The sequence below is a fragment of the Cricetulus griseus genome, chromosome 3 (assembly GCF_003668045.3).
Source record: "Cricetulus griseus strain 17A/GY chromosome 3, alternate assembly CriGri-PICRH-1.0, whole genome shotgun sequence".
Lineage (NCBI taxonomy): Eukaryota > Metazoa > Chordata > Mammalia > Rodentia > Cricetidae > Cricetulus > Cricetulus griseus.
Window position 1 is genome coordinate 199,615,253 of NC_048596.1, and position 21,739 is coordinate 199,636,991.

A 21,739-nucleotide genomic window follows, 5' to 3' on the forward strand; every position below is an offset into this window, starting at 1 on the left:
AATGTCTATGAGTTCCAGAACAGCCTGGTCTTCAGAGGGAGTACCAGGACTGGCTTCAAAGCTACACACAGAAACCCTGTTTCAGAAAACCACCGCCCCCCCCCCAAAAAAAAACCTCTGAAACTGTAAGCCAGCCTGCAGGCATGGAAATTATGAATTCACCAGACCCAGTATAAATGATAAATGGTGTTTTATTGGGGATGGACTTACAAAGGTAACAGTGAGTGACTGTTGGCATCCCTCCTCGGAGTATGTAGACACTGCCTGTCCTGTGCTCTCTTCCTCTCCCAACCTCCCCTTTATCAGGTCACATCTTTGGGCATGGTCACTGTTACAGGTCCTCAGGCAGGATATGATACACCAGACCCAATTAAATGTTTTCCTTTATAAGAGTTGTTTTTGGTTATGGTGTCTCTTCACGGCAATAAGACCCTAACTGAGCCAGTATGGGAAGAGAGGAAAGGAAGGGATTGGAAGGGAGGGGAGAGAGGGAGGGAGGGAGGGAGGAGAGGGAGGGAGGGAGGGAGGAGGGAGGGAGGGAGGGAGGGAGGGAGGGAGGGAGGGAAGGAAGGAAGGAAGGAAGGAAGGAAGGAAGGAAGGAAGGAAGGAAGGAAATAAAACCATCAAGAATAAGCAAAACTAAGTCGGACATTGGTGGCACATACCTTTAATTCCAGCACTTGGGAGGCAGAGGCAGGCGGATCTCTGTGAGTTTGAAGCCAGCCTGGTCTACAGAGTGAGTGCCAGGACAAGCTCCAAAGCAATACAGAGAAACTTTGTCTCAAAAAAACAAAAACAAGAATAAGCAGAACTCAAACAGGGCTCAGGAATGTTAACTAACTTGTCCAAGATAACAAAAACTACAAAAAACAGAAAGAGTTCTGCCTTTGTGTCTACATTCTTTGTACCCAAATGAGCACTGTTAGCAAGTTCATGGCTGGAAAGAGAAAGAAAACAGAAAAAGAAAACAAACAAACAAACAAACAAAAACCCAATAGGTACAAGTGAGCCCCAGCCAGGAACTAGCCCCAAAGCAGACCTGGTAAATGTAGGAACTTGTAAGGAGTCTGCCAATGTGACTGCTGTACAGGATAGAGACTACAAGAGTCTAAAAGCACATATAAGCATTCTTTTTATATTCAAATTTCTGGTTCTTTTTTGCTTAAATATAGCATTTATACATTTACAGATTACAAACAATAAACAGTCTATGGTGAAAGGATTTTTTTTTTAATTACTATTGAGGAGGCTAGGGAAATGACGGTCCAGTGGTTAAGAGAATTTGCTGCTCTTAAAGATGTGCTGGCTCAAAACCATCTATAATTCAAGTTCCAGGGGATATAATGCACTTTTTTTTTTTGCCTCCATTGGCATCAGATACCCATATGGTGTACAGACCTATATGCAGGCTAAATACCATACACATAAAAATAAACTAAAAAGTATTATTTAATCCTAGCACATTAAGAGAAGATACCATTGCAAGGAAGTAAATACAAAGTCTCATGTGTAGGCATAGTTCTTTGGTGACAGGCTTCTTTAGGCCCAGTTATCCACTGGGATGTAGGGAACCACAAGGCAAGGGGCTGAAAGGAGTTGAAGAAGTAGGGTACCACATATTACTATTCAAATGCTTATTCAAAAAGCAAAAATGGTGCCATCTTATATCACTACCCTTCCCAATCCAAAGGACAGTACATAACCAGGCCTGATGCCAGCCAGGTCCCATGCTAACAAAGGTTATGCGAGACTGGTGGACTGTTTCGTCACCCAGAAAGGTCTCAGCACGAACAATTGGTTTAGCATCCAGACCTTGACATGTTCTATTCTTAGAAAACACCACAAAACAACCTAAGAGCAGAGGTGGGGATGAGACAGGAAAAAGGCCAGAAAGCAGAAGCTAGCGATACTTCTGAGAGAGGAGCTCTGGTAGACCCAGGAGTATACCTGCAGAAGATATGTGGTAGTTACAAACAGACATTCTTTAAATACAGAGCTATCCTTTTATCTGCTATGACAAAGGTCACACATTTATGAGGAAAGTATGTCAGAGGCTGTGTTCATTGGATCCTCATTGGTTATAGGATGTACATGCACTGAGACAGCCCTTGTAAGGCACTGGTGGAAATATAAAATAGTTGAGCTGTTATAAAAAACAGTGCAGAGGTTCCCCTAAAAACTAAAAATAGGTCAGATACTGTCCTTTAATCCCAGCAGGTAGATATATGTAACTTCAAAACACAGACCTGGTCTAGAGTTGTATGCAGTGAGTACCTCTGTTTAAGAAAAAAATTATGCATACATATATACAGGGAGGGAGGGAGGAGGGAGGGAGGGAGGGAGGGAGGGAGGGAGGGAGGGAAGGCACAAGCAAGCCTCATAGTTTAACAATTCTACTTTGTAGCATCATGATTGTTTATCTAATTGGATTGCAAAGCATCTCCAAGATCAAACTTCTAGGTGTCTGTGAGGGCATTTCCAAAGACAGCTACTATGGGAAGAATACCTGTCAGGAATATGGGCAACACCATTCCATAGTCTGGGGGTTTGGGTGAAGTGAAAAAGGGGGAAAATTGACTGGAAAGATGGTTCCATGGTTAAGAGCACTTGCTGGTCTTCCAGAGGACTCAAGTTCATATTCTAAAACCCATGTCAGGTGGCTCACAACCAATTGTAATGCCAGCTCCAGGGGATCTCACTCCCTCTTCTAACCACCCTTGGCCAACTGTACATGTATAGCATATATTCAACACAAAAATGTACACAGACATAAAAATTAAAACGACAAGGAAAAGTAGACAGCCCAAAAGCACAGGGATTCTCTACTTTCTACTATGCCTTCCCTACCACGGATTTGTGGTAGTGGGGTGTGGGGTATATATGTGGGAGAAAGCTCTGAAACCATAAGCCAAATAAGTTTTCCCATTAATTTCTGTCATAATTATTATAGCAATGAAAATCTAACAGATCTGAAATTCCACATCCCCAGCTCACAAATGATTTAAACCTCACAGACAGATGAGTAAACTGTATATATTGTATCCGGCAACGGACTAATATTTATCCTTAAAAATGAAGGGAGCAGGGGATGGTGGTGGTGTGTACGCCTTTAATGTGCAGCATTATGCATATTAATAGTACAAAGATTGAGATAATCTAGGTACAGAAGATCAGCTTATGACCTACTTTTTTACAAGATTCCTAGGCCAGCCCAACCAGAGACAAACAGTAAGTACAAGAGGGAACCCTGCCTCTCTGTGTGAGGCACTCTTCAATTTTGTTGTCCTTGTTTGAATAGTTCAGAAGCCCAAAGAAGTGATTAGCACACTAGCTGTTCCTTTGTGGGGGCACCTTTTATTTGGTGGTGGTGGTGGTGGTGGGGATCATTGTTAATGTTTACCAAGACAAGTTCTCATTATGAAACCCAGACTGATCCTATTGTTGTCTTAGCTTCATAACTGCTAGGATTTCCAGTATGCATTACCATGTATGTCTGGTTCTTGGAGTGGGATCTTTTATCCCCTCACCCTGCCATGTTTTATCTTCCTTTCTTATTAAAAAGGTAGTGGAGCATAGGAAACAAGAAATAGTAAATACTAAGTACAAACTAAGTGCAATTACTATATTATGTTTCTTTAACAGATATTTTCTATTGCATTTGATTCCAAGGTGGTGAACTCTTTAATGCTTTCAAAAAAAATGGAGAAACTGAGAAGCCAAATTAACTATGAACCCAAAAATCTGCTAGTGTTGGTAGGTGCAGATGGCATAGTCCTGTGAGAAACTCAGCATCAGTAATTTCTTACATCCTGCCAGCTGTCACAATTGCACATACTAGACAATGCTCCCACATCACTCACAGAATGAGGTATCCACTATTCAAAAACAATGGGAAAGTAACATTCACACATAACCTTGCTACTGGTCAAGCTTTGCTTAACTACTACGATCTAAATGCCAGTTACCCTGTATGCCTAACTTAAAACAGGTATTCAGAAAAGGAAAACAACACAAAAATCATTTTTTTTTAAATTTTACCACCAAGAAATCTATACTGATATCCCCTAAACTTCAGTCTCGTGTAGAAACAGCTGTCTGCTCCAAGTTTCACTAGTGAAGGCCCATAGCAGAAGATCAACCTCATGAAGACAAAGCTGAACATCAGAAGTTATATTCTAAAGCCAAACAAGGCTTTAATGCTTTCCTTTAATGATCACTCAGATTTCAATTACGGTGACCCAGGTACTCCATTCATGAAACTGTAACAATAACCTGGAAGGTGCTGTGCTCTGGATTAAAGACATTACCTCTTTTTTTTTTTTTTTTTAAAGCCTAAGATCCTGAAATACAGTGCTTTTGAATTTAGTAAAATGTAGAGGCAAGCTAATCCAATGACAATATACAAACATTAAGCCAAGTATAGTGGCACATGCCTATAGTTCTGGCTATTTGGCAGGCTGAGGCAGGAAATCACTTGTGACCAGGAAATACAGGATAGCATAGGGAACCTCGAAAGACCATTTCTCATAAAAGAAAAACAAATAAATAAAAAATTATGCAGATGATATTAATTATGTTTTGGTTTTTTTTTTCAGAAATTGCTTCAAAAATCCTACAGAGAATCAAATTCATTCCAGTTAATTCTGTTTAGAGTAGTACATCTCCAGAAGCAAAGGAGACACCTTTCTACTGTTAAAGCATTTACATCTAAGCTTGCTAATTTCATAGGCAACCACCAACCATCAATTCTTATTTATTTGGTAAGCAGTGTCTCACTGATTAGCAAAGAGCTCAATATAAAGAAAGAACTGGTCATCAACAATCCAAATCCTTTGCTTAATGCAAATTCCTTATCCATCTATACCAATAGTGTAATACTGTGTATGTAAGCAAAACTTTTCTCTGCTCCAATGTTTACATTCCCGAATAATTGCGAGCCACCGATAATGTACTACTTCTGGGTACAGTCTCTAAGTCAGGATCAGAGCATGTCATCTGAATTCCACACCCTATCTTTATCATGAATACTATACTATACATGGTAGATGCAGATTGCTTAAGCATCTTTCTCAATTACAGTGAAGAGCAGAAAAGATTCCTGTAATCAGCATTTTCCATACAACCCAATCACATACACAAGGGCTAAAAGCAGAGCTTCCTAATGAAGTGAGGTTATGCTTCCAAGGACCCAGACTACACAATGGGAAGATATTATGATTCTTGGGCTGCAGAATGACAGTAGCCATGATGTAAACTCATAGTCCCTTCATTCTCATTCTGGTGCTCACATCTGAGTCTCAAAACTGGCACTACGGGATATGTAAATTTTAGTCTAAGTGGCACAAAAAGATAGCATTTCCTTTACCTTTGTGTAGTGATACTAAATCAGTACCACTTATTTATACCAGCTGATGAATGACATTAAGTATGCATGATGCAATCTGAAGAATTACATACCATTAAATCTCAAAATATTTGAAAAGTTAAAAGAATCAAAGATCAACTTTTGTTGGTGTTTTCATAAAGTATCCTCCCACCACAAGTACCACTGCCCTGAGGGAAGGGGTGACAGACTCTAGGAAGGAACCCCCTGCCCCTCAGGATAAGCTACATGGTAGATAAGACTAGAATATCTGAGTAAAACTATGTTGCTACTTGTGTACATGTCAACATATAATGGGGCTACAGAACTTTAACATTGCCCAGAAAGATCATAAAATGTCTCGTCAGCCATAGCATTCTGGCTTTATTATACATCTAAGATGTGCAAACAGCAAAATAAAAGATTCTGCCTTTGGGCCCAGCCTATATCTAACATGGAATGAGGCTCCAAGAATCATAGGCCCTTTTTATCTACTCCAAAAGAACTGAATTCCTATCCCAGAATTCACTCACTTTCAGTCCTGTTGAACATGGTAAGCTTTTCCAAACCCAAACAGATCAGACCTCTGAGCTAGGACTATGCCAAATCCCTACGCTTTCCAATTAACTGAGTGCAGAATCACAAAACATTAGACAAACATATCTTCCTATAGGTCTGAAACCCTTTCCCTGGTGCATGTGGAGAATTCTCTCCAGCTCGGGGTTCACGCCAGGAAATCCTTCAAAATCTCCATATTCTTCCCAGAGGTATTAGATACACAGGGAACAGGTAAGACTTGGGGAACCTTGGACTTAGCCTTAGTATGGGGACTCCAGTTGCCCTTCTGAGAGAGTCAACAGTACCACAAAATTATGAACTGCTCATCTGGGTCACTGGCCATTTCTTCATACCTCAACTTTGTAACTGAGGGCTTGTGGTAATGCTGTTTTAAGTTCTACAGTTACATCTTACAAACAGGAACAAGTTTTACCTTTTCTTTGGCTATTAAAAAAAAAAAAATCCAGCATAATACATACCATTGGATACACTCTCCTGTAGAATAAAAAGTCTTCTCCAAGGAAGATACTGGCACATCTATTACCCACCAATCACTGCTTAGAAACAAAACTTACAAATTCAGGATCACAGACTGTCAAGCCAGGTTACCAAGGGTTACAGGAAAGAAGTAAACATACAACTAGGGGGGTTGGCCACATAAATTAAAAAAGAGCTTAGTTTAGCAAAAGTACCATCAAAATTGCCTGCCTCTTCAAATTGGACCAACAGCTTATACTTCCCAGAGAAAAGTTGGACATTCACAGAGAGAAAATAGTAAGACCTTCACCTCTGACTTTTGTGAAAGCCAACACAAAGTCAGAATAATCCTAAGACTTTCACTAACTTGTTTCATTAAGTATACCAAAAGGGTTTTTTTTGTTGTTGTTGTTGTTAAAAGATGTAAATTTCAAGCTAGGTGGTGGTGGCTCACACCTTTAATCCCAGCACTCTGGAGGCAGAGACAGGTGGATCTCTGAATTCCAGGCTAATCTGATCTACAGAGTAAGTTCCAGGACATCTAGAGCAACACAGAGAAACTGTCTCAAAACATTTAAATAAAAAAGTATAGACACAAGATCTAATTTTTTACCCAAACTTATATAAATTAAAAAATGAGCGCTGAGGAATTTCTGTTAAGATTCTGAAATGCCCAATCCCTTGATCTTCCCTTAATGTAATAACCACAAAGAAGAATGCACACCTGTTTTTCACATAGGGGGAGTCACTCTGCTTGTCCATGTAAACCTGGGTGTCCTAGATGGCCAGCCTAGCCTGGCTGCCTAGAAACAAACCAAACAGCTGAGCTAGGGAAAATACACCAAGTTCCTTTTGGAATGAGGCCTAAAATATAGTTTCACAATGAAGTAAACAAGTTGAAGCATGAATGAAACATAATGAATACTTGATGAATGCAGCCCAAATCCAGTAAGAAAATATGGCAAGTGTTTCTTTAAAATCATACAAGAATCTATGTATGTAGATTACAGTGATGTAGAGAACTTGCCTAGTATGGTGAAGAACTAAGTTCAGTGATCCAGCATTGTAAAATAAAATGAATATTATCTTTGAGACAAAAAGTAATGCAGATGAAAATGTTTTTTCTCATATGGCCTAAAGAATTATCTAAATTAGGGGGTGGGAGGGATAGTAAAATGGCTTAGTGGTTAAGGGCACTTACTGCTCTTGCAGAAGACCTGGATTCACATTTCCAGTATTGACATAGTAGCTCACAGCCACCTCTAACTCCATAGGGGATATCATGTCCTCTTTCTGACCTCTGTGGGCTCCTACATGCACATGGTACGTACACACACACACACACACACACACACACACACACACACACACACACACACACACACATTTTCTCAATTTTAATTCACCCTGAACCTTAAATTTACTGCTTCTGCTTAAATGTCAGGCAAAGATTAAGATGTACTGTTGCAAAGTTTGGAATACCAATAGGAAACAGCTTATTACCAGACAAATTTGTCCAGAATTTAGAGAGCAGCCCACATTTTTCTTAGTGATCTATTAAATGCAGGTACAACCTCTATGCAAAGTCTAAGTCATATCTACGTATGTGCATCAAGCATGCTCTTGTTAATGCATGTTGTCCCAACTGCACTTTTAAAACATCTCCACACTCTCTTTACACACATACCTTAGCAATTTGACCAAGATGTCTCTTTCAAGTCGTCAAACCTTTACAGGCCCCCATTATAAGACCTGCCCTTCACCTGTGCCCCATAAACACTTGTCCAAGTTGAATGGTTTACTATGGCCTGATAAGTGATATCAGCTGATAAGTATATCAGCAGAAAAACCTCCCAGATAAGTAAGCTTATGAGAAAGAAACATCACTGTTATCTTGAAAGACTAAACTCCGGTGTAGTTTTGTTACTGAGCAATCAACACTGACATTCAAGCCACCCAGTACAGGAACTCCTACGGGCTAAGAAGATGGTTTGGTGTATAAAATACTTGCTGTGAACCTCTGTTCAGATCCCTAGCACCCATAAAAAAAAGCTAGGCACAGTGGCGTGTTCCTGTAATCCCAGCATGGGGAGACAGTGACATAAAAATCCCCAGGCTTCTAGATAGTCAGTCTGGCTGCATGGACCAGCTCCAGGTTCAGTGAAAGATCTTATCTGAAAAAATAAGGTATGAAGGGCTGGAATGATGACTTTATGGCTAAGAACGATTGCTATGTAATCCTCATTTAAAAGACAAGAAGACAGACAGGCAGGCAAGCAGGCAGAGGGGAAGTCAAGTCTGGAGACATGGCTCAATGGTTAAGACTGCATACTGCTCTTACAGAGGTGGAGTTTTGTCGCCAACACTATCCATCCAGCAGCTTACAACTAACTTAAACCCCAGCTCCAGAGATCCAAAAACCTCTTCTATTCTCCATAGGTACCTAAGTTCACAGGACCCCTCTCCCCCTCTCTCTTACACACACAATTTTAAAAAAGGCATGTGTATGGTTGCTCATGACTGTAGAGTGCTTGGGGACAGAAACAGATGATTTCCATCTGGGAGCTTCTTGGGTGTCGGGCCTAGCTTCTGACTCAATGACAGGCCCTGTCTCAAGGAAATAAAAGTGAAGAGTAATAAAGCTGAACACTCAATATCTTCCTCAGGCCTCTCTGCAGGTACAATGCATGAATGAGCACAAGCATGTGCACCTGCTCATGCACCCATTCCTGCGCACATGACAACCAAGAAAGTATCTGATATTAACCTCTGACCTCTCTACATGTGGCATAAGTGCACATACACACAAAGTAATTTTAAAAAGAACTTCCTGAAACAAAGAATGCTACTTAACCACTTATTTACCACAGAACATCAAATAGCACAATGACGGCAGGGCGCTATCTTTATAAGGTATTGTCTGTTCCCTATAAGACTATCAACTAACCAGGTGGTGGTACATGCCTTTAATCCCAACACTTGAGAGGGAGAGGCAGGTAGATCTCTGAGTTCGAGGCAAGCTAGATCTACTTGCCAGCCAGGATAGAAAAAGAAACCCTATGGAGGAGGAGGGGAAGAGACAGATGACGGTGGGCAACACCACCATGAATTACTTGAAGTCACGGGTCCCTTTGGGGCTCCAGGGAATCAGGTACTAGCTTGATACCACAACAACTATCCTGTCTATTCAGACTGGCAGGTGGACACCAAGGACAGGCGAAGCATACTTTTGACATCAGGATCAAAGCAAACAACACTATGTTAGACACTGAAATTATATTCTAAGATGCTTCCCCAACTTATTGGAAGATATTGTAATAGAGGGGAAGGAGGGAGGGAGGGAGGGAGGGAGGGAGACCTTCCTACCGTCTGGAAGCCTAAACATCTCTAAAGTCAAATTTAATCAAATGACCTTAATAATGACAAGAATTAGAGGCTGTTGACAGCCCTTCCTCATTTCAACAACTCCGCACCAATGGTGATAACCTGCTGGCTAGATGGAGAGGTAAACTCTTTAAGTGGCTGAAAGAAGGGGAGGTCCCAGAGCAGACAACTGTTTTCTGGGGGGGGGGGGGGAGACATGTAAATGAATTTTAAAATCTACTGACTCCCTTTTAATTGAATATGAATGTCCTAACTGGGCTAGAACTCAACTAGGATTCACTTCTATTCTCCAAAATAACTGGGATTAAAGGCTATACAACCACACATGACTCTGCGCTACCATTTCATGGAGCACACACTTATGATATTTAGTACTCTGATACCTGGGACCCTTATCATCACACACCCTGGCACTACCTACTTGATACTTTCATAAAAACTCAGAAGATTCATGAAGGACTGGTGGCAGGGTTCTGATATTACTATATGAATTATTTATCGGGGATGGGGTGGGATGGAGAAATACAAAACACAAAATACACAGCTAGCTCTGAAATCAGAAACCTTTAGGAGCTTCCCATGATGCTACAGAGTGGGAAGCCCCAGAGGCCCTGCTCTTAATTCCTTCCAGAATTATTTCAACTTGCTTTCATTTCTTGTCTTTGTATGCCTTTATCTACAACTATCAGGTAGATATATTAGACTGAACTAGCTGATCACACGTCCTGCCCCAGTGCCCATATGATGAGAACTAGTAGAAACCCTCTTGCATGCAAATTAGAAGCACTGCCTGAAAACCAGCAAGTGCTTATTAGGAACTAGAGAACTTCTCTCCTGCCCAATCCAAGTTATGAGTTAGGCTGCTATACTTGTGCTAAAATCTGTTCCCACTGAGGGCATAGCAGTCCACAGGACATAATCAATGAGCTTGAACAGAACAGCTCTGCAGGACTGGCTTCCAAGGTGCTTAAGGCAGGGGGTGTCGGCCATCATTTTCTGGAAACAGTTCTCAAACCATGGATGGATCATGTTCACTGCTGCTATGAACAGCCCTTAAAAAAATAGGGTAACTAGCCTCAGCAACCTCATTATGCAAACTGAGATTACAGGTTGGATTTAGTCAGGTTACTGTGTGCTAACTTCAGTTCTTTATGACAAAGGCCAATGTACCACTGGAGAATCATCTTCCATGCTGCCCTTGGATAAGACGGTAGAGAGCAAGGACAATAAGATTCATATAAACCTTTGTATTCATCTATCCAAGTATCTCATTCACACTGAAACCTGACATAGTCTGGGCGACACATTCTTGAAGGTGTAGAGAATTTGGCACCCAGAATAACTAACTGTTCCAAGGAGCTACTAACAACTAGACCAGTGCAGCCAGTACCAAGAGTTCGTCTGTGAAGCAAGGTAATCATGCCCAGAACCAGCAATTTTGCTGATACTTCCTCTGAGAATTCTGGAGACCATCTGGGACCAGCCTGAAATTTCCAAATGATCTCTATCAACAAGGTGCCATAATAATCAATACCTGTCAGGCCACATCACAGTCTAGTCCTGATCCCACTCCATTCAACCCTTGATTCACACCTTTTTCAGATTGGTATGTCTGTTTGGAGGCCTCCAAATATCTTCCATGACATAAAACCTTTCTTCAATAAAAAGTTCTCAAAGGTGATTGTATCAAGCCCAAAGAACCAGCTCATTATATCAGTATACATGTGATTGTATTGACATATGTATACTGATATGCTACCCTAAACTAAAAGTATAGCCTATCCATAAGTCCAGGGAGAGGGTCAATGCAAGTACTGTGCATTAGGCATACCATATAACACAAAACAATATAAAATGGATCAATGTATTAAAAAAAAGGCACTCTAGGCACTTCATATATTGTTCCTTACCTCCTCTTTTGGATTAAAGCCAGTTTTATTTCAGAAAAGTTATAGGTTTTACATTTTAAATTTCCTCTTTTTAGTCTTACTAAATCTAAAAGGAAATGAATTTACTATGTTATTGTTAATCTACCCTTTGTTTGCTACTATTGTTCCTCTTTGGGATTCTGTTGGAGACAGCATACTTATAGCAAACTATTGCATTAATCTAGGAGATTCCACTTAATCTGTTTCTAGTTTTGTTCAGAATGCTCAAATTGTTCAGTGGTTTGAACATTAGGTCCTAAATCAAAATGGATCCCAAACTAGATACGTTCTCAAAGCAATTTTTGGTGCAACATGCTCTCTTGTATTTTTATTTTTTGTGCATTGGAATGTTAAATGCCCTGGAAATGAAATTTCAGACAGTTATAAGCTGCCATGTGGATGCTGGAAATTGAACCCAAGTCCTCCAGACAAGCAGAAGCTTCTCTTAACCATGGAGTCCTCTCTTCAGCCTTGTAATTTTTTTTTTTTTTTTTTTTTGAGACAGGGTTTCTCTGTATTATTTTGGAGCCTGTCCTGGAACTCGCTCCATTGACCATGCTGGCCTCAAACTCACAGAGATCTGACTGCCTCTGCCTCCTGAGTGCTGGGATTAAAGGTGTGCCAGCCTTACAAATTCTTACACTAAAGGAAAAATACAGGGTGACCTGAGAAGAGGAAGTAGTACAGTGCCTATAAAGGACAGGGAAGAACATTCTATAGGGCAACTACTGTTCCTCCAAACAGATTTGTTACTAATCAGCTCTGACAATCAACTCTAAGAAACATCTAACCTAGCAAAAGCTAGGGCTCCCCAACATCAAGAGATTCTCATGAAACAAACAAGATTTTCTCATCTCCAAACTGGCTTCAATCAAAACTTGGGACAGTAGAGCAACCAACACCTAGATATAAACCCAGGGGAAAATGAAACATCCACACACATTCTCCTATACATGGAGATACACCATTCAAATTAGAAAAAAACAACCTAGAAAACAACTCATATAAACCAAAATGATGCATGGACAAATAAAATGGGACACAGCCATACAATGTATTACAATCACAATTTAGTTGTAACAGGAAAGGAACATGAACCTTGAACAATACATTAGTCTCAGAAAAATGTACTAGATACAGAACACCACATACTATTTCATTTACATAAAGGATCAATAATAGACAAATGCATAGAGCTAAAAAGCAGATCAGCAGCTGTTAGATGCTAGGAGGGGAAGTTCATGTGGTTGTAAGAGAAGAGCAGACACTAAGCTGGAGAAATGGTTAATGGTTCAAGGGTCAACAGTACTGTACTGCTATCCCAGCACCAGGTGGTGGTTCCCAACTGTCTGTAACTCTAGTTCAAGGGGATGTGAAGCCTCTGTGGCCTTCACTGGTACCTGTAATCATGTATTCACACTATCTTTTCTTTTTTTTTTAAGGCAGACAATAAACTTGTCTTGGCTATAGTACTGACAACAGGATACGACATGTACAATTTTAGAAAAAGAAAAGAAAAAGAGGGCTGGAAAGATGGCTCAGAGGTTAAAAGCACTGCTTGCTCTTCCAGAGGTTCTGAGTTCAATTAGCAGCAAGCACATGGTGGCTCACAACCATCTATACTGCAATCTGGTGTCCTCTTCTGGCACCATATATGCAGGCAGAACACTGCACATAAATAAAGAAAAAACATAATTGTTGAGGCATACACACACTTTCCTGAGCACACGTAAAACTCAGTTCATCTAAATATCCTCAATCCTGGTGTCAAATCATTAATTTTGCAAAGTACTAGCACTAAGGAAACTAAGAGAAAATATGGGAGGGGCTGACATAAAATTACAAGAAAACAAATCAGGTTGGGCTGAGAGTCAATGCCAGCCTCAGTTGCAATGTCCATAGCATATATAGTATGGCATGCCACAGTTACAGACTCCCTAAAAACTACAATGTAAACTTCTTTCAAGGCAGACTTATTTTAGTAAGAGTGGGCTATAGCCCCATAGTAAGGGTCAGGAACTCTAAGGAAACATAATTCTCAGAAATGTAATGAGAAGATGAACAGTTTGTAGTAGTAGGGGAAAAAGTTCACTTGGTAAGGGGCATAGTGGTGCATGTCTTTACTCTCAGTACTCGGGAGGCAGAGGCAGACAGATCTCTGAGTCCAGGTTAACCATGGCTACATCATGAGACTCCATTGAAAAATCAGTCACTTGGTAGAAAAAAAAAAAAAAAACTGAAATGAATGAAACTGACAACCCCTCCACACACACACACTTAAGCTTCTCAGAATTGAGCACTAAGGAGATGGAGAAGTTTCTAGAAGGGGCAACATGTTAGGATTTGGCCTAGAAGTGATGCTGAAGACAAACCTCTTACCTTCTTCCATGTCATCAAGTCCCATCCAACAAGATCCTGGCCTAATATAGATTCATAACAAGTAAGCAATTCTGAAACCTCTCTGCTTCAACATTCCAGGCAAAGATTGGGGGAGGGAGGGAAGGAAGGGGAAGACAACACACACACATGACCTCACACAGCAGCTGTGCATGCAAAGACCACCAGAACTGACACCTGGATTGTGATACCTGTGCTATGAGGCAGATACCTCCACTAAGCATAGAGAAGCAAGTACTAACTACCACCTACAACAAATGACTTGCTTATATTTTAGGAAATAGTTGCAGCAGTGACCCTCAGAGCCTTTCTTCCCTTAAGTTTTGCCATACTCATTTCACAAACAAGACAATTAAAAGCAAAAGTACCATATCAAGGATAACTTTAGAGCACACGTTATGCTACTCAGCCCCCCACCAAAAACACAACAAAAAAAAAAAAAAAAAAAGGAAATCTTGAAATTTTCAGGCAAATGGATGAACTGGAAGAAACAATCATGAGTGAGGTAACCCAGTCACAGAAAGGCAAACATGGTATGTACTCACTCATATATGGATATGAGGCACAGAGAAAAGGACTACCAGCCTACAATCCACACCAGAGAAATGAGGAATCAAGAAGGACCCTAAGAGACAAATACATAGTACCCCGAAGAAGGGAAAAGGGACAATAACTCCTGAACAAACTGGGGGTGGGGGGGCACGGACAAGAGGGATCAGGAAGACTGAGTTGGGGGAGGAATAGAGGAGAGCAAGAAAAGAGATACCTTAATAGAGGGAGACAGTATACCAGTATAGGTTTAAAGAGAAATTTGGCACTAGGGAAATGTTCAGAGGTCCACAAAGATGACCCCAACTAAGAATCTAGGCAGTGGTGGAGAGGCCGCCTTTGATGCCCTTCTCCTATAATGAGATTGATGACTACCTTAAATGCCAATCTAGAGCCTTCATCCAGTAGCTGATGGCAGCAAGCAGAAGGAGGCACCCACAGCTAAGCACTGAACCATACTCCTGGAATCCAGTTGTAGAGAGGGAGGAGGGATGAACAAAGGAGTCAAGACGATGCTGGAAAAACCTATAGAAACAGCTGACTTGACCTAGTAAGAGCACAGGTACTCTAGTCCTAAAGCTGGGGAACCAGCATTGGACTGAAGCAAGCCCTCTGAAGTTTAGGACTGGGCAGTCTATGGGACCTCTAACAGTGGAACCAGTATTTATCCCTAGATACAAAGAGGAGGGCCTATACCCTCCCCCAAATGATGTGACAGGCTTTGATGATCCTCTGTGGAAGGCCTCACTATCCTTGGGGAGTGGGTTGGGGGGGCGGGGAACATGAGAGGATGGGAGAGTGGATGGGGTATTGATATGTAAAATAAGATTGTTTCTAAAGAAAAAAGCCTCCACCTTAGGAGAAACCTCAAATATCCCATCTACTGTATGAGTATGTATGTATGTATGTATTTATTTATTTATTTATTTATTTATTTGATAAAAAAAGAGCTTTTCAGGGGCTTCATTCATCTCAAGGCAAATACATAACAAATAAAAAAAGGCTATGAAATGGCCACTCTACTCTGTGGCATGCTTCTGCCTTCTTCTGTTATGACAATGGAGACAAAGTGTAGTGAGTGTTTAAAAATACATTCACTTATTTTGTATCCTCAGCTAATTTTTAAAAAAACAAAGCCACGACAGTAGGAAGGGGACTTGTTGAGGGAAGGGTATAGAAGAGTAAGGAGCAAGCAGTGTGTGGGTATGACCAAAAAATATTATATACATATATAAAGTCATCAAATACAATATTTTAATTGAAAATTCATCCAATTAGTAGATAAGAAAAGTTGACACCAAATGTCTTTTCTCCACCTTTAAATACTAAGGCCCAGAGTTCACTGATTCAATTAGACTAGCTAACCACCTTTGCCTAGTGATCTCCCATCTTCACCTCCTGAGAACTTGGATTAGAGTCTACCACCCTCTCCTATCAATTATACAGGTGATGGGGAGCCAAACTCATGCCTTCACACTTGTACAGTATAGTAAATTCTTTACCCATTGAATCATCTCTTCAGCCCCAATGCATCAAATTATTTTGTTGCTGTTTTAGTTTTGGGGCTTTTCAAGATAGGGTTTCTCTGTGTAGCCTGGCTGTCCTGGAATTTGCTCAGTGGACCAGGATGCCATGACTAACAGATTGGCCTGCCTCGGCCTTGCAAGTGCTGGGGGTGCTGAGACTAAATGGGGAACCATACCTGACCATCAAATTATATGCTTAAGTACGTATTATGTTTTCATGTCAACTAGACCTCAATAAAATGGGGGTGGGTACCAAAGAGTATAAATTCCCTATTTTGTAATGCACATAAATGGCTGGTTCCAACCAGTAAGAACCATTGAGAAGCATAAGGATTCTCACAGTCACCCAAAATGTGTTCACAAAGGAAAAATTCTTTTCCTTAAGCAGCCAATCAGGGGGAGCCCTTCTCCCCATTACAGGTCACAGATGATACCACATAGAGTAAAACCTAAGATAAAAGACTGACATTTCGGCCAGGCATTGGTGGCGCACGCCTTTAATCCCAGCACTTGGGAGGCAGACAGATCTCTAGTGAGTTCTAGGCCAGCCTGGTCTCCAGAGCGAGTGCCAGGATAGGCTCCAAAGCTACACAGAGAAACCCTGTCTCGAAAAACCAAAAAGAAAAAAGAAAAAAGAAAAAGACTGACATTCCGAGAGTCAATTTTGACATCTGGTGTGGTTCTGTTTGGTTTCAATCATGTCCAAGCTCTTCCATGCACAGGTAGACTCTCATTGAGGCCAACCCCAAAATGGGGGGGGGGTGGGGGAGAGAGAAATATTCATTCTATAGATTTCTGTTATTCTGAAGAACCCTAATACTAATTAAGAACCCAAAGACCAGAGATGAGGGTTTAGGGGATGGCTTGGAGATAGAGCACTTACCTACCCTGAGCAAAGTCTTCTTTTCCATCACCAGCACTACTAAAAACAAGAGGGGTAGGGTTCGGGATACCAATGACAAGATTCCTCTCCAATTACAGACTTATAAACTAAAGTTCTATAGAAAACCATCACTCAAGTTAATATCAAGATGAAAACTGCTGTAAAATAGACTGATAAAAAGCAACTTGTGTCATCTTCCACATTTTTTACTTTGTCATGTATAAAAAAAGAATTCCTAACGAGGTGAGAAACATATTACTGTTACCCAGAAAGGCTTGCAGCAACAGGGTGCCATCTGTCCACTATGCACCTCTTCTCACTAACAAAGTGGTTGCACTGAACTCCTGAAATCCAGTTACAGAGAGGGAAGAATGACGAGCAAATCGGTCAAGACCGGGCTGGTGAAACCTACAGAAACAGCAGACCTTAGCAAGGGGGAACTCATGGGTCCCAGACTGATAGATGGGAAACCAGCACAAGACTGATCCAGACCCACTGAACACGGTGTCAGTGAGGAGGCCTCAGCAATCTATGGGGCCTCGGGTAGTAGATCAGTATTTATCCCTAGTATAAGAATGGACTTTGGGGGCCCACTCCACATAGAGGGATACTCTCGCTCAGCTTAGACACATGGGGAAGGACCTAGTCCCTACTCCAAGTGATATAACAGACTTTGAAGATCCCCATGGAAGGCCTCACCCTCCCTGGGAAGCAGAAAGGGGATGGGACAGGAGATTAGTGGGGAGCAGGGGAGGGAGAAGGAACTGGGAATAGAAAGAAAGAAAGAGAAAGAAAGGAAGGAAGGAAGGAAGGAAGGAAGGAAGGAAGGAAGGAAGGAAGGAAGGAAGGAAGGAAGGAAGGAAGGAAGGTTGGTTGCAGATCAGCAAACTGGCTCGGTGGATAAAGGCACCTAGCAGAAGGCAAAAAAGCAATGACCCAACTATCACAAGTTGGTTATTGCTGAACTGGACATACCACAGAGCACACTAATCTCTCAGTTTGTGGATATTTCAAAATGTCCTAAAAGGCTACAGCAAAATTTAAACGTCTCACAGTGATTTTGCAACTCATTGCCTCCTATCAACAATTCTAAATCGAATCTTGCTGGTTTTCCTAAATGATCCTGTCTACTTCGAAAAGTATACTTGTAGAATGCAAAGAGGCTGTATGCATACCCCATATGCATACAGTAAATATATCCAGTAAATATTCTAAGAAAAACTACTGTCAAATCATCTTGATTCTGTCTTCCTCTATTATTTGTCAAATTTAAAAAACAAAACACCTTTTTCTTACTTCAGTAGTACCACATCCAAAACCCTTTTAGAAAATGCCCTCAAGAATAAAAGTAATGGAAAAGTCTTCGAAGATCATGCCACACAATCAAGTCAGTAACTTTCTCACGATCATGGGGCACTTTAATTAATAATGGAACTGAACAATAAAACAAGATTTCTAAAATAAATAATCTAACACCGGAAAAAAAAAACAGTATCAATCAAATCAACACTGGAGGCTGGACTAGTTTATCACTCACAGTTCTGTGCTACTGTCCCCTTCAAGAATTCCTGGGGCTAAAGAGATAGTTCAGTGATTAAAATCACTGACTGCTCTTCCAGAGGACTTGGGTTCAATTCCCAGCACCCACGTGGCAGCTCACAACTGTTTGTAACTCCAGTTCCAGGGAACCTGACACCCATGGCCAAACACCAATGCACATAAAAAGAAAATAAATTTTAAGAAGGTCAAATCCAATGACAGTGTTTTCAACAGGTAAAAGAACTTACACTATAAGCACTGTCAGTCATGTCAATAGAGACACACTGTCTGACCCCAACACTGATACTACAGTGCATAACAACAGATCCCAGAGATCAGAGCTGCCCTATATACTCCAAAAGTGACACTCTCAGGCATCATGGTGAATGCCTCTGATCCTACCACTCAGGATGACTGTTGAGTTTCATTTCAACCTGGGCTGCATAATAAGACCCTGTGGACAGGGGAGGGGAGAAAAGGGTGGAAGTTCTGCAGAGCAGGTGTTTGAAGGGGATGAAGTTAACTACAGCTTCAGGGTTACTAGAAACCAACTATTTGAGAGGAAAAAAAAAATGAGCAAGTGACTAGATGAAAATCAAATTATTTTCTCCATGCCTGTCAGCTACTTTGCTTCACAAAATCAAGCCTGTGGGACACAACATTGTATAGCCAAGACCATGGGAATGTCGTAAGAACACAGCTTGTATGAGCACACTTTCTCATACAGCTTTTGTACCCACCCAATACACCCTATACCCATGTAACATGTATGGCATTTGCAGATTGTAAGACTGGCCTGAGTGACTACTCAAAGTCACTTATGATTAGGGTTGTTGTAGTTAAAGCTGTCTCAAAAAAACTAATCTCCAGGACACATATGTGGGTCTGAGTCTAAACAAATAATACATGCTACACAGTATCAGAGGAAGACTGTAATGCAGGATAAATCAGCTTCATTTCCTTCTTTAAATTCATCGGTAAAAGAAATACCGATGAATTTTATCTAAGACTCTATCTCCACAACCTATGGCAGAAAAGTGTCAAGATGGGGCCTATTCCTGTTTGTCTCTACTGGGACCCAAGACTTGTTATCAACACTGTTAGTTTCTCAGCCTTTCTGCCACTACCCCTCAAAAACACCTTCTTCCTGTCTCCACCTACTCTGTGGTACCTACTAGAGCTGACATGCCCTCCTTCACTGTCAACATTCTCTGAATATGCTTTGGAAACAGGTTGTTAGAAGACTTTCACCCACATTCCTCCCAGTGAGAATTGGGGGAACATTTAAGTGTAAATAAATGGCAAGAAAAAGAGGTGCTGCCAAAGAAAAAATTCCAAATAACATATTCATGACAATTACTAAAAACAAACAAAAACTACATTAATATTGGATTATTTTAACAGAAATCCACTAAATTTTCTGCTTACTGATCTTTGCAGTTCTCTTCACAGGTAAGATGAGAAGGAGTCAAAGAGAAGAGGTCGGCAATCTATGTCATTTTTTAAAACAGTTTACTTATCTTTATGTATACATAAAATAACAGTTTATGCTTTGCCTGCATGTATGTGTATGCACCGCATGGTGCCTGATGCCAAAGGTAGGAAGACAGCATTGATCTTCTAAAGCTGAACTCACAGATGGTTATGAACCACACAAGTAAATGCTCTTAACCACTGAGCATCACTCCAAACTCACCATCTGGTTTTGTAAATAAAGATTTACATAACTGCATTCCTTTGTTTGCATATCACATTTTACTACTTCTACTCAAGATGTCACAGAGAATGCATGTCTTGTTAATAAAACTGGACTCTGTCCAACTGAATAACTGACACTCAAACTAGACACAAAACTAGAGGAAACTCAGTAGCAGTTCACACTAATCCATCTAACAGCACACATCTAATTCGTGTACAGGTGCTATACTAGGTTATTAGATTCTAGATGGATATGGGAAACTCAAGCTGTATCTTTAATATTCTAATTTCTTACAAGAAGAACATACTCGGGAATTTCCCAAGAAATATGGTTAAAAAAATTTATATAATGAACTCTTAGAAACAACATTCTTATAGAAATTTACCATTTGCCTAACACTATTTTCTGTATCTCCAAACTAGTAACGTTTCTATTCAAACCCAAATGAGTATATGTAAAGCTCCTGCCTCTAATAAGAAATTCACTGTGGAAAGCTATTATTTCTTACACATACTCTCTTGCAAAACAATGATGCCATTTTTAACTCCTTTGATCCTTAGTACTCATGGGGCTTCAATTGTTCTGGAAACTATTCTAGAACATGACTCCAAGAAGCACACCTACAACAGTAACAGAATGTCAACATGTCCCCATAAGGAGTTGTGGGCATTATAGCACAACTGAGGGAGATGCATGGCCTGTAAAGAGTGTACATCTTTGCAATAAGATCAAACAAATCTTTGATGAAAGACAAAACCCAAGGGGAGACATGTAATTTGCAGGACATCTAGGAATTGTGGAGCCTGACAAATACTTGCTTTCCCAGAAGGAAAAGCAACATAAGATGAACCAGTCTCAATAAGCTGACATGGGCTGCATGACTATCATTAGGGCTAGGGTTTGCAGAAGGTATAGACTCAAATGCATTCCTGAGGCTAAAAACATAGGGACAAATGAAGCCACAGAACAGAACAAGCACATCTGCTTCTGAGGAGATTTTTAACAGCTTCTGGTGCTCAAGAATTAAAGGTAATAAACAACCCCAAAAGAAGGTGTGGCAGCTGGGTGATGGCTCAGTGATAGAGTACTTGTCTCACCTGGCTTCATACCTAGCACCGTATAACAAGTCTGACCTAACTCAACAATAATAAAAGCTAAGTCAAGGCCAGACTTTTTCCCAGCATTTGGGAGACAGGGAAGCAAGCATCTCTGAGTTTGAGGCCAATCCATCTCTCCCTACTTGCAAAGGAAACACATGGAGAAATAACCTGCATAGTCCTCACAAACTCCAGTAGAAGATGAATCCTACCACCATGCTGTCTGTAACCACCATTCAGAGGGGCTAGCTTTGTGTGCCACCATCTATTCAATATATATCTGCAGAGAAAGAAGGTGAATTCAAGAGGTCAGAAAGAACAGAACACAGTCAGGAAGGTC

At 40.7% G+C, this 21,739-nt stretch overlaps 1 protein-coding gene across 4 annotated transcripts in view; it reads right to left on the minus strand.

Annotated features, from left to right (window-relative positions):
• The window catches only part of Ankrd11 (ankyrin repeat domain 11), a 161,512-nt gene that overhangs the window by 57,020 nt on the left and 82,753 nt on the right, over positions 1–21,739 (minus strand). The gene's annotated exons all lie outside the window — the stretch shown is intronic.